Raw genomic sequence first — 12,366 nt, forward strand, 5'->3', positions numbered from 1 at the left:
GCCACTACTTCTAGACTGTTCTCATAAGCTGCCTCCAGGCAAACTCTGCATTTAACTGCAGTGTTTGAGGGCATGGAAAGATGCCCTCAATCTGGAAGAATACCAGGTTATGTTTTCCAAAACTTTGAAATTTACAATTTAAAATAAAAGTTTCTTAAGGCAACAACCAAAAAAAAAGCTTGGCTTCTCTCATAATGCTTTTAGAAGTATTTTTTAATGTTATATTATATTTAACCTTTAAAATGCTATACTTTAGTAAACACTCAATGAATAATACTGTGCCATTCATCTGTTCAAAATGAAAAATTAAGCAGCAACCAAAACGCAGAATTATTCAGTGGATCTCAGAGGAAGTGTGCACGAGCCAAATACTCAGTGTGGGAAGAATGAACAAATCCTAAACACACGGGGAGACGAATTTTAAATTCTCCTTTTAGAGCTTGACTCCAGGAGGCAGCATGAAAAGAGAAAAAAATAACAGGAGGTTATTTTTCAAAGTAACAAATGCCAATGTGAATTCATTACAGGTCTAGGAGTTAGAGGAATCTTCCTTTTACACAGGCCAATGGAAAGGAGGGTATGAATAAAATCGCCACAATACATGGACCTATTGGTCACTAATTACACGTTGAAAATGATAACTGTCCTCTCCCAATGTGGGCATTGATAATGTGAGTAATGGGGGGATCTTTGGCATGAAGCAATCCAAAGAAAATTGGCTACACTGCCCAGGGCCACATGGATCATGGCCAAAATGGAAGCGGATGATTATCACATACGGTGACATCATGTAGTAGAGACTTTTGGTCCCTTAGTCAGCAGCATGCCTTTTCCCTCTCCTTTTTGCCTGATTTTCTTTTTGTAGGCATCCACCTTCCTGCATATAATCTATGTGATGGGAGAGAAGTTGACTCTATCCCAGCTTCCAGAGTGAATGCAGTCTGGACCATGCCCATCAGGGTCTTCCCTTATCAGAGCATTTAGCCCAGAAATAGACATGGGACTTAAATTGCCCCAATACGAAGGTAAGGAATCATACAGAAGGTTCTTGCTCTCTCTCTCTCCCTCTCTCTCTCTCTCTCTCTGTTTCTTTCACTCTCTTTCTCTCTCTATTTCTCTCTCTCACTTTCTTTCTTTCCCCTCTTGCTCCAACTCCCTGGGAATATTGAACAAGGAAGCATTTCCTTGGCAGCCAGCTTGCAAATGTAAATGGTTTATTAAACAACTTGAATTATGTGAGGCAGACAAAAATATGATGCATTTTTAAACTTTTCCAGCTACGAGGCCAATCGTATTCTGTCAAACCTCTTTTCTGTCATTCTATTATGAATCTATGGCAGATCTCAAATGCTTTTAACAGCACCCGAGTCACATCTTGAGAGCTTTGCTGCTTAGAAATTTCTTCTGCCATATACTCTAAATTATTTCCCTCAAGTTTATAAAGTTTCACAAATCTCTAGTGCAGGGGCAAAATATCACCAGTCTCTTTGCTAAAACATAGCAAGGGTCATCTTTATTCCAGTTCCCAACAAGTTTCTCATCTCCATCTGAGACCACCTTAGCCTGGATTTCATTGTCCATATCACTATTAGCATTTTGGTCAAAGCCATTCAACAAGACTCTAGGAGGTTCCAACCTTTCCCACATTTTTTTTAATCTTCTTCTGAGCCCTCCAAACTGTTCCAACCTCTGCCTTTCACCCAGTTCCAAGTTGCTTCCACATTTTTAGGTACCTTTACAGTAGTACCCCACTCTTGGTACCAATTTACTGTATCAGTCTGTTCTCATGGTGCTAATAAAGATTTACCCAATACCGGGTAATTTATATAGAAAAGGGGGCTTAATGGACCAAGTTCTACGTGGCTAGGGAGGCCTCACAATCATGGCAGAAAGACAAAAGGCACAACTCACACAGCAGCAAACAAGGGAAAAATGAGAACCAAGTGGAAGGGGTTTCCCGTTATAAAACCATCAGATGTCGTGAGACTTATTCACTACCAGGAGAACAGTATGCGGGAACCACCCCCATGATTCACTTATTTTCCACCAGGTCCCTCCCACAACATGTGGGAATTATGGGAGCTACAACTCAAGGTGAGATTTATGTAGGGACACAGCCAAACCATATCAGTGACACAGTGGACAAGAAGAACTCATTGGGCAATTACATCCTCCTGCCCCCAGATATTAGAGCTCCTGGTTCTTGGGCCGTCAGACTCTGAAACTTATACTATCAGGTCCCCTGGGCCTTAGTACTCAGAATAAATTATACCACTGACTTTTCTGGTTCTTCAGTTGCAAACAGTATATTGTAGGACTTTTTCACCTCATAATCATATGAGGCAATTCCCGTAATAAATTTCTTCTTCTATATTTCTTTCTACATATCCTATTGCTTCTGATTCTCTGGAGCATCTGGACTAATAATAAGTGTCCACAGTAAACAGGCATGATGCCAAACAGTGAGACTCTTATCTGCACCAATGGCATCTCTTCTCTCCCACCCTCAGCTGACTCTCCTCTCTGGAATTTTCTCCTTCACTAAGATATGCGTAAGGTAAAATCACCCAATCTGCTGTCTAAACAGACCGCCAACCAAAAAGTAAGTAAACCAGAATTCCTTCCTTAAGGAACTATCACGTGTCTCCTATCTTGATTTGAAGGAGAGTTGTTGGAGGGAAGGAGGAACCCTCCCCAACAAGGCAGAGGGCAGAGAGGAAAAAGACTGATGGCCTTCTAATCATGCAGCCAGGAATGATGAGTGGTGGCTGAAATGGCTTACCGAGTTCAGATCCAGAGCCATGTTCTTCCCAGTTCTAGATGTTGAGAAAGAAAATTAGCTCAGAGCAGTCTGAGCTACATGAGGAATGAAAAATATATCAGGCCCAGAGTGGCATGAGTATGAGACTTGAATCTCAACTCCCTCCACATACACATCCATGCCTAGGGTCAATTGTGTAAAGGCATTTTGTTTTTTCTTGTCTTCGAGTTGCATAAAGTGACCTTCATCCATTATCTTCATGTTCCTAAAATTTGTGACATGAAGAATAATGTATAGCCAATCAATAGCTTATGTTATTTTAATGAATCAATGTGAGAACTGTTCCTTATTTTTTCCTTTAAAAACCCACTTGTAACTGCTGCTAATTGGAGAATATATTCAGGACAATTTGAATGTGTTTCTTCTGTGTTTTAGTCTTCAAATTTGGCCCAGATAAACTCTCTACTTATATATTTTTTCCTCAGTTTCTTTCTTAGGTTGACAGGATCAGTGTTGGTCAGAGAAACAGTGACAACCATGACACAGAGTATTTGAAAATTGGTTAGATAAGTAGATTATGATTCTTTTTTCTTCTGCCTCCTTTTCACTCCAACCTGTTGGAGAAATTTGAAACCAAGAAAACGAACCAGCTACATAATCAGCAAGCCCCAGTGCAAAATAAAAATGTAGGGCCCCTTTTGCTAAAATTATTAAGAATTTCAAGATGACAACAGAAGAGCATTAAACCACATGCATGATTTCACAAAATGTGGGGTCTAAGTGGCTGCAGAGGCTGCACGCCCATGAAACCTGCAGAAAAGTAAAGGAACAGATCAAACCAGGCCCTCTTCTCCTTATAGTTCCTCAGGCCATAATCAAGCCTGGGTGATAAGAGGAGGTGGTAAGACAGGTCTTTAAAATTAGTTTAGAAAAGTAAATGGACATCAATTATATACTTGTATGTTTGTAGCCAGCAGAGTTCATATTGCTTAATAAACCCAGTTATAAATGAGTGAAATCAGTTTGAAGACAATATCCACATTTAGGAAATGCAACTTGTGATAACATTTTAGATAATTTATCAGCTCATCTACACACGACAAGGAAGACAAGAACAAAATGCCTTTAAACAATTGCTCCTGGGCATGAGTGTGTATGTGGAGGGGGTCAAGACTGACAATTTGGGGAAAGGCACAGCTGAGAAAATTACAGAGGATCAGATCTAAACCCCTCAACTTACCCTGCTCAGAGTTGCCCTATGTCTGCATATATAAAATCATAAAAGTCTTCATTGTTGTTTTATAAGTAGAAATATATATTTTTAGTATCATTAACTACTCTAACAAATGAACCTCAAAGCAATGCCATTTTATTTATCCCTCGCTTACCAGTTCCGTGAGGAAACTTTTTGAATTCAGTGGGAATGAAATTATACAGTTCTGGTTGTGGCTTATAAAAGGCCTGCCAGTCTTCATGTTCTCTTGGGGAAAACGAGCAGCAAAGTAAGCATTGTTAGCACTAGGGAACGTATCCAAGTCCTGCAGCATCAAAGTATGTTAGCAGCGGTGAATCTGTACGGGTCTGCAGTAACTTTAATTGCTGTCTCCTGAGAAGAAAGAATTCAACCAAGAGGCATAAGGCAGAGTGAGAGACAGAGGCAAGCTTTTTTTTTTTTTTTAATTGCATTTTAGGTTTTGGGGTACATATGAAGAACATGCAAGATTGTTGCATAGGGACACACATGGCAGTGTGATTTGCTGCCTTCCTCCCCATCACCTATATCTGACATTTCTCCCCAGAGGCAAGTTTTAAAGTGGAAGTGAAAGTTTATTAAAAAGCTTTAAAGCATAAATCAAAGGAAATAAAGTACTCTTGGAGTAGCCACCTGGGCAACTTGAGAGATCAAGTGCATTGTTTGACCTTTGGCGACTTATACGTTGGCATGTGTCTAGGGGGTTGTGCCTCTTCTCTCCTGACTCTCCCCTTAGGATGGGCTGTCCACATGCACAGTGGCTTCCTAGCGCTTGGGAGGCACCTCATGCACAGTGTTTGCTCAAGTTGTGCACGCGCTCACTTGAGGCGTTTTTCCCTTACCACTCAAGTGTTACCAGTTAAACTCCACCGTTTTGTCTCTTAGTGCATATGCTTGATCCTACTCCCCATTTCCTGAGATCTTATCTGGAATCTGCTGATCATCAGTTTCAGGCGTTTGTATCTATTGCGAGACTACCTTTCCCTGGCACTGGCTGTGACCCAATTATTATTTTAGAGAGGCAGTTTAATGACCATCTGATCATCACCTGATGGTTCCCTGACACTCCTTGGAGTTGGCAGCTGGGGGGGAAGGGGCTCTCTCCTGCCCTGCTCATGTCTGACTACCTACTGTAACAGTTTCACTATCCGGAGACCACCATACTATGAGGATGCCCAAGTGAAAAGAGAGGTCATGGGGAGGAGCACCAAGGTGACAAACATGGGAGGGACTCATTCTTGTATCTTCCATCCCAGTGTTGCTGCCAACACAGTGAACCAGCTGATGCCACATGGAGCAGAAGAACTAATCAGCAGAGCATTGTTCAAATTCCCGATCCACTAAATCGTGAGAAAAAAATAAATGGTATTATTTAAAGTCACTAAGTTTGGGGCTAATACAGCATGTTACCTAGCAATAGAGAACCAAATCACAGTTATCCATAAAAAATAAAAAGATATTTAATACAATGGAAATATTTTACATATTAAAATAATGGAAGTTATTTTTAAAATTTGAGTTATATTGTCAGAGGTACTCCTGTTAAACAAGGCAAGAGAATAAGTGCATCTTTAACTTAATAAATTCAGTTAAAGTATATATTTAGGTAAATGTAGTTAAAATGTTATAAACGGCACAACAAAACATTATGAACAAAGTCAAAAGAAAAAGAGTATATTAGAGAAAAGTATTTATAATATATACAATATTGTACAAAAAGAAACCATGCTATTTAACACTCCTACAATTGATAAAGTGTCTGCAAAGAAAGTGGACAGAAGATAACAATAATTAATAAGTAGTGAAAGGAAAAGGACCAAAAGCACATGAAAAATTACCTGCTTCTTCAGCTATCAGGAAAATGCAAATGAAAATACAACTAAGATATAATTGGCTAAAATTTAAATCATTGATAATATTCAGTGCTGGCAATGGTGCAGGGAAACAGGTACTCTCATGCAATGCTGAGGGAAATGCAGAAGGCTAAAGCTTTGGGGGAAATTTTTGACAACATTATTAAGATATGTACACAAATAACTTTATAACTCTTACAGAAAGTTACATTTAACGAATTAAGAACCATCTGGTTGACAGTGCTGGACTTACTTCCGCAACTTTAGCCAAGAAGCTCGGTTTGAAGACAAACAAAAAGATAATTTGTGAATTACGCCAGAGAAATATGAAGCTGCCATCTGCCTTGCTCTCATCACATACACATTCTGAGACAAAGATTAGACATAAATAGAGCTACAGTGAGGTAGTTCCAGGGGTCCGTGGGGAATCATGACTGTTAGATTCTATGTAGACTGTGCCTGCAAGCCCAAGTCAGATGTGAGAAATCAGAAATGGAAGAGGTGTAGCGAAGACCATTCTTAGCAAAAGAAAGAATGTAGGCCACGGTAGGGAGACTCAAAGCTGAGACAGTATTGGACACAGACCGTGGAAGAATGGGAGGACTTACGATTCAGAAGTGCTTGGAGCCAAAATGCAGAAGGCCTTGAACAAGCAACTAAATATGTAGGATCCAACCACACAATGCAGCTTTTTATTCACATTCATGTGGTTTTTGTTTTGCTTTTGCTTTGTGTGTTTTGATAATTTTCTTTATTGAAACTATAGTGTTCAACTAAAAATTACAGTTGACTCAAATAACACAGGTTCAAATTGCATGGGTCCACTTACGTGTGGATAATGAGAAGAGGGTACATTCAACATGGGTAGAAAGCAATTTCTGCATAGAGCAGGGGTAGGGTGAGAGTCTAACATTCTACATTTTATTCTGAATCCCCAATCTAACCATACTGAAAAGTGAAGAATTTTCCTGTAAGTTTTTCCCTAATAAATTTTGAATTATATATATACAGACATATTTCATAGCCCCCAGGATGCATGCTGTGTGTTTATCCCAAAACAAACTTAACTGAAAGCCTTGTACTTGCATATATATATATCTCAGTATACCTCATGTTGCCCAGGCTGGTCTTGATCTCTCTTAGATTTTTCACTGTGTTTAATTCAGTACACATAAGTGGACCCATGCAATAAATATACATCCACATATAAGTGGACTCCTGCAATAAATATATTTGAAAATATATTTATTTTGGAGTTTTGTGACAATGTGAAAAAGCATGCAAACTGCATAGCCTAGAAATATTGACACAATTAAAAAGTCAGGTATCTTATGAATGCACAAAATATATATAAATACTAGTCTCATATCATTTGTTACCATAAAACATATACAAGCTTATTATTAAAAAATTTATCAGAACTTATGCACACAAACAGACTATACCTAGTGCCATTCGCCATCAAGAAAAATGTAAACAAATGTAAAGATGCATGATTGAATCATAACTGCATAAAAATAACTGTAGTACTTCTTGTACTACCATAACAATTTTGCATTCGCCTCCTGTTGTTCTTGAGATGGCTCAAGTGTTGCAAGCAGCCTCTTAAAAAGCCATGTGATGCTAATCATCACCATGTGAACAGTTCATCTCTCCAGTAAATTGCATATCACAGAAAAAAGTGATCTTAGATTTTTCATTGTGTTTAATGCAGTACTATAAACCTTCACTAACAGCATGGGACCCATATAAATTGCCACTAGTGATGCTGGATGTGGTTCCAAAAAATAGAGAAAAGTCATGACATTACAAGAAAAAGTTTAATTTCTTGATATGTATTGTAGATGGAGGTCTGCCACTATGGTTGCCCACTGTTTCAGACAGACAATTCACCTTGTAAACAGGTTACATGAACTTAATTGTATCAAAAAATACAGTACAATACTGTAAATGCATTTTCTCTTCCTTGTGATTTTTTTAAATTTAATTTTTAAAGAACAGAGATTTATTTCTTACAGTTCAAAAGGCTGGAAAGTCTCCTTGTGATTTTCTTATAACATTCTCTTTTCCTTAGCTTACTTTATTATGAGCATACAGTATATAATACGTATGCTGTGCAAAATAGGTGTGAGTAGACTATTTATGTTATTGTTAGGCTTCCGGTCAACAGTAAGCTATTAGTAAAGTTTATGGGAGGTCAAAAATTATACATGGATTTTTTACTGTCCTGGGGGTCAGTACTGGTAACCCCTGAATTATTCAAGGGTCAATTATACAATGAAAATAGGTAATGTGTATTTTTTATTGTTCTAGTATTCTGGGTATAAACAAACTATTGTCACAATTCCAGTTAACAGAGTAGCTTAATGTATAATGTAGGTTCTGTGATTCAAATTGTACTTTGATAAATGAGAAGCTCTGGTGACATCTGCTTTATTTTATTTTATTTTTTGAGACAGCCTCACTCTGTCATCCAGGCTGGAGTACAGTGGCATAATCTCAGCTCACTGTAACATCCACCTCCTCAGTTCAAGTAATCCTCCTGCATCAGCCTCCCAAGTAGCTGGGACCAGAGTCATGCACCACCACACCCAGCTAATTTTTCTATTTTTTGTGGAGATGGGGTTTGCCATGTTGCTCAGGCTGGTCTCGAACCCCTGGTATCAAGCAGTCCACCTGCCTCAGCCTCCCAAAGTGTTGGGGACTACGAGTGTAAGCAAATGTGCCTGGCTGACTGCTTTACTGACGACAGGAAAGAGCACCTGCCAAAGGAGGGCTGGACTTGGGGTAAGGTATTGTGACCTTGAGTCTCATATGTCACTGATCATCTGTTTATCTTTGAGAAAACTATTGACCTTTCTGAGTCTCAGTTTATCTTTCTGTAAAAGGAGTAGCAGTATACCTCAATTGCAGGGCTGTTGTAAGTAATTAATAGAACAACATTCACTAACACACTTTGTAAGCAGCAAGGTACAGAGCCAATGTGATTCCTGAATCCTTGACTCTGTTTTGAAAGGGCCACTCTAAATGATGCCTGCTTAGAAAATGACATATTAGTATACAGAAACAGAGTTAAAAACAGGCTGAAGTATTTATAAACCTAGTTTCCACCTGGGTAAAGCATATTTTTGACAGGTAATTTTCAAGGGAAGCTTTCAAGTGTCAAGTTCATAGACCCATGAATAGTCACTATAATTGAGGGTAGTCAACATTAGCTTGAAGCAGTTAGTAAGATCTTAGAGAACATAAATAAGGTTTTTAAGAATTAAACCTTTATATAATACATTTGAATTGTACTCTCTCAATCTCTATAGTTTTTCAGAAAATATTTAAAAGATTTCTCATATATCAGCTCCATAAGAATATAGGTCTCTGCTTTATTTTGAAAGAGTGTTGTTAATGAAACAATTAGGTAATCTCCTTTTAGTGTGACATAATTATTGTCTGGTCCCTGTGATTTTAGTGGCCAAGGATTTTAGATATTTTACTCCAGCCATATCAGTTTCTTGCCATTTCCCCGCAAATGATCAGTGATCTTGCAGAACCTTACATAAGCTGTTTGACCTACCTGGAATACACCTTCTCTGTCATGGATACCTGAAGGTGACTCTTCTCGCATCTGTTTGTCCCATCCCAATGACTCCTAATTTTCATCTATGGATCTGCTTGCTTAGAGGGAAAATAATGGCTTCCCAGCCTATAGGGGTTGATATGTACCTAGGTTAAACCAGTGACTGCATTCTATTTCTTTGGCCAAGAGATTGATTTAGGGGTGAGCATATGACTGAATCTAGAGGGTTGGGCTAGATTCTGTTGACTATTGTGGTCTAATTAAATTGATTGGCTAGGATAAACTGGCTTTTTCCTTCATTTTTATTTTCCATTTTTGTAACTTGTTCGCTAAGTATTTCTGGCATTTCACATGGTTCTATTGAATTAGGGTTTCCTAAGACTGAAATACATTTCTTCCTAAATATTGGAAAGATCATTCTGACAAGCTGTTTATATAGTTCAACTAATGTTGGAGCTCAGCAATTAAGAAAGTGATTAAAATTCTCTCCAAGAAGTCTTGGTATTTTGCTATGGAATGAAATTTGCATAAGCCAGGGATTTCCCCTCTAGTAACTGGTAGCTCCATAAATCTGTTAAAATAAATGTTCAATAAAGCATCATGAAAATCGTATCAGATTGACATGGTTGGGTTACTGCAGTAATTCATGCTATTAAGAAGACTTGTCCTTAGTGCCCATACAGTTTTTCCTAGTTTTGATTAGGTGGTTTTTTAAATTTTTATTTTACATTATTTTATTTTATTTGGAGATGGAGTCTCAAACTCCTGGGCTCAAATGATCTACATGCTTTGGCCTCCCAAAGTGCTGAAATTACAGGTGTGAGCCACTATGCCCAGCCCAAGGTGATTTTTTTTTTTAATGCAGCTGATTTTTTTGACACTTCTCTAATTGACTAGTGTCTATGTCCCCTAAGTTTGAATTTCGGTGGAGTTCACACAAAAGTGTTTGGTTGAAGTGAGGCAATGTGTCTCCTAAGGCTAGGTCATCAAATGCAGTGCATACTCTGCCTATTGCTCTTGGGTGTTCACCATGAAGGAATCCATCTGCCATGTTAAAAAAAAAAAATGAAAATAAAACAGACTAGCCTGAAACTACCATGGTGGACAAACCAAGTAGGCATTCCCATTGACAATCCTCGAGAGCCTCGCTTTCAAGTCATCCATCCCAGCCACATACACCATTGAGCAGAGATAAACTATCCCTGCTGTGTCTTATCTAAATTCCTAGCCCACAGAATTGGTTAGCATAATAAGGTTGTTGTTTTGTGCCACTATGTTTTCAATGGTGTGTTATGCCACATAGTAATGGGAATATTTACCTTTATTCCTTTTCAAGCATATATTTCAAGATTTTTTAAAAAATGTTTCAGCTATTATATGTGTAGGTATGTTTTTTAAAAAATCATACTTAGGATTTAATAAACTTTTTGAATCTGTGATTAGTTTCTTAAATAGTTCTGAAAATTTATCAGCCATTTCTGTACCCTTCTCACTCTCTCCTTCCTTTTCATGTCTCCAATTAAGCATGGCAGATTTTTGCACTGTGTTTTATCCACTCTTCTAGTATCTCCCCATGCTAGATAATTTCTTCTGACCATTTTCCAGTTCACACATTCTCTCTTCAGCTTAGTCTGCTGTTAAACTCATCAATTGTGTCTAAATTTCAGTTACTATTTTTCAGTTGTAGAAGTTATATTTGGTTCTTAAAAAAAAAATCTATTATGTCACTTTTTATTATAGCTCCCTATTCACTAAATATATTTCCAAGTTCAGATTTTTTTTTTGTAACAGAGTCTCCCTTTGTTGCCCAGGCTAGAGTTTGGTGGCACGATCTCAGCTCACTGCAACCTCCAAGTAGCTGGAACTACAGGTGTGCGTCACCACACCCAGCTAATTTTTGTATTTTTGGTACCAACAGGGTTTCAACATGTTGGCCAGGCTGGTCTCAAACTCCTGACCTCAAGTGATCTGCCTGCCTCGGCCTCCCAAAGTGCTGAGATTACAGGTGTGAGCCATGGAAGCTGGCCCCAAGTTTAGACATTTTAAATATTTCTTCAAATATAATAAGCATAGATAGTTGTCTTTGGTTTGTATCTGATAATTTATCAATCTGAAGTCTATTGCTGTGACCTGTTGCTTTGCTGGACCTCATTCATGTCTCCTAGGTTCTCTCAGCATCTGATATCTTTGATAGCATGTTAGGTATCTACTTTAAAAACTATCTATATAAGTAATTTCAGGCCTGTGATGATGAAACCCTTCCCTTGGGGCAATTTTTATTTGCTTCTGTCAGGCACATGAGATATCTTTCAGCCTGAGGCTGAAAAACTTAAGATCATTTTGTATTTTATCCAGCTCATTTTAGTTGTTCCATTGGAGTTTGGTTCAAACTACCTAGCTCATCATTACCTAAAATAAGCTCAGGGCATGGTAGACTCATAGAGATCATAGCCTCTTAAGCTTTAACATGCATACAAATTACTTTGGTGTTAACTAATGGAATTGTTAATAGTAATTCAGATTCCAATTCAGTAGGCCTGGAGTAAGGACCAAATTTCTGTATTTTTAACAAGCTCCTAGATGAAGGCAATGCTAAAGTTTGAATAGCAAGAAGGCAGATACATTGTAAAGCTGGATAGAAATATTAAATGAGAGTTGGGAGAATTAAAACATATGCCATGTTAATTGTATAAATAATATGGTGACCCAAATCAAATATGTTGAAACCTTTCCTTTGCAATACATTAGATATCTACATACCTGGATACCTAGATCTAATATACTAGATATCTACATACCTAGATACCAAGGTACCTAGAGACTGAAGCATGTCTGAGAGTACTTGATGCAGTGGTGAGGTTTTAGTGGAGATGATCTGCAAGCAGTGAGGAATTTATTTCTTAAACTGTGGAAGATACTGTAGAGTATA

Source organism: Sapajus apella, unplaced genomic scaffold (assembly GCF_009761245.1).
Source record: "Sapajus apella isolate SASKATOON/1434 unplaced genomic scaffold, GSC_monkey_1.0 scaffold10, whole genome shotgun sequence".
NCBI lineage: Eukaryota > Metazoa > Chordata > Mammalia > Primates > Cebidae > Sapajus > Sapajus apella.